Below are 1,816 nucleotides of genomic sequence, written 5' to 3'. Positions count from 1 at the left end.
CCTGTTTTCAATTTCCTAGCAGGATATTTACACCACATCCCCATTCATTCAATAAAGTTCAAGCAAAACCACATACGGAAGGCATGTTATTTAGTTCCATTTTGAGCCTTCTCAGCAGGTCACAGTTGTAACCTCCCAGCCCTCTGGGTGTGAAGCAGAGAAGTAGAGAGAGCTAAGGTGGCGGCCACCAACCTGTGCCTCCCTGCTTTCCCCACGTACCACTGAGCCTGCCAGCGCCTTCCTGCCCTGCTACAGACAGACCAGATGCATCCTGGAAACTCCCCTCTGTTCTTTTTCACCTGTGATGCAGAAAGCAGCGTCTTCTGCCCATGGGGTCTCGTGAATGGTCTGCACGTTTCACAAGTCCTCTGGGTCCCAGGTCACCTTTAGGACTGGGTAAGGGAGCAAGACCTGGGCAGTGACCAATCCCTCCCTGATAGGACTGCTCTGAGGGCTTGCAGCCCACAGACTTCAGGAAGTGATTCTATTTCTCTTTTTTATTTTCAAGGTCATAGAGTTAATCGATGTCAGACTGGGGACTGACACAGACATCCCATCTCCACGTTTAACCTGCCTTTCACTTGAATGCTGACTCTGATAGGCAGTAAAGCACATTCCAAAACAATTAGGAAAGAGGATATTTTGAACGTACTTTAGTAAAATAATCTGATCGGCTGAAGAATATGCAAAGGCATCAGTGTGGCGCCTCGGCCTCTTTTTTTTAAGAGTTCAGGCTTCATCTTCACATATCCGTTTTGGGAGCAGAGACTGTATTTAATAAAATAAAGTGCTCCATCTACAGCATTACTTCCTATTTTTCATTTCATAGGAGCTCTTTTCTCTGCAGGAATGATAAACTATCTTCAGGTCTGAGATAAGATGGCAACAGCAACTTTTCCAGAACCTACCTACTGTTTTGTGGAGTCCGGTCCATAGAAATACATGAGGAGACTGAGAACTTGGCTGTTTAATCACTCGGATTATCAGCACTTCTATAAAAAGCTCTTAAATGGCAAGAAGATAAAATGTTAAGTGCAGATGGTAATTACTCGCCTTTATCTTTTGTGCCAGGTTTCAAACCTCACCATATGGGTGTTTGTGCAAGATTAAATAGCTATTCAAGTGTGTAATGAGGAATAGACGCTAAACTGAACCAAAAGATGTACCACGCAAAGGTCGGAGTAGATCAGCTTTGCAGAAACAGGATATGAACGAATTGGAGAGATCAGCATGATTCCAACCCTACGTGTATTTTGAGGGCCATTTAACAAAATAAAGAAAATTTTTCCTTTTTTTTTTTCTTATTTTCTATATATAACAAAATACTATGGGGGAAGATAGGGGAAAAGTTGGGGTCAGAAAAACAGACTGCCATCTGAAAAAATATCTTCTAGAATTGAATAAACAAGTTGACTTGCTCAGGACAGCCCAGTTTAAGGATTCATAATTAAGCTGGGTACCTGTAGCTCAGGGGTTTAGAACACCAGTCCTGTGCACCAGGGCTGGCAGGTTCGAACCTGACCTGGGCCTGCTTAACAATAACAACAACAAAAAAAAAATTAAAAAGGATTCATAATTAATATCAATTTCTCTTTACTCTTCCCAGTTTGGTTGATAAATTACATGGCCACCGCAGAAAAAACTGAACATGAAACCTATTGACACAATAAGACACTCAATGTGATATCCAGAAAAGATACTTGAGGAGAGATGCCTGGCTGAGTTATCTTGTTTTAGACAGAGTCTGTCACCCTGGGTATAGTCCGGTGGCATCATAGCCCACAGCAACCTCAAACTCTTGGGCTCAAGAGATCCT

Source organism: Otolemur garnettii, unplaced genomic scaffold (genome assembly GCF_000181295.1).
Source record: "Otolemur garnettii isolate 467f Iridium unplaced genomic scaffold, OtoGar3 scaffold00061, whole genome shotgun sequence".
Classification (NCBI taxonomy): Eukaryota; Metazoa; Chordata; class Mammalia; order Primates; family Galagidae; genus Otolemur; species Otolemur garnettii.
Note: the sequence above shows the minus strand (reverse complement) of the source record.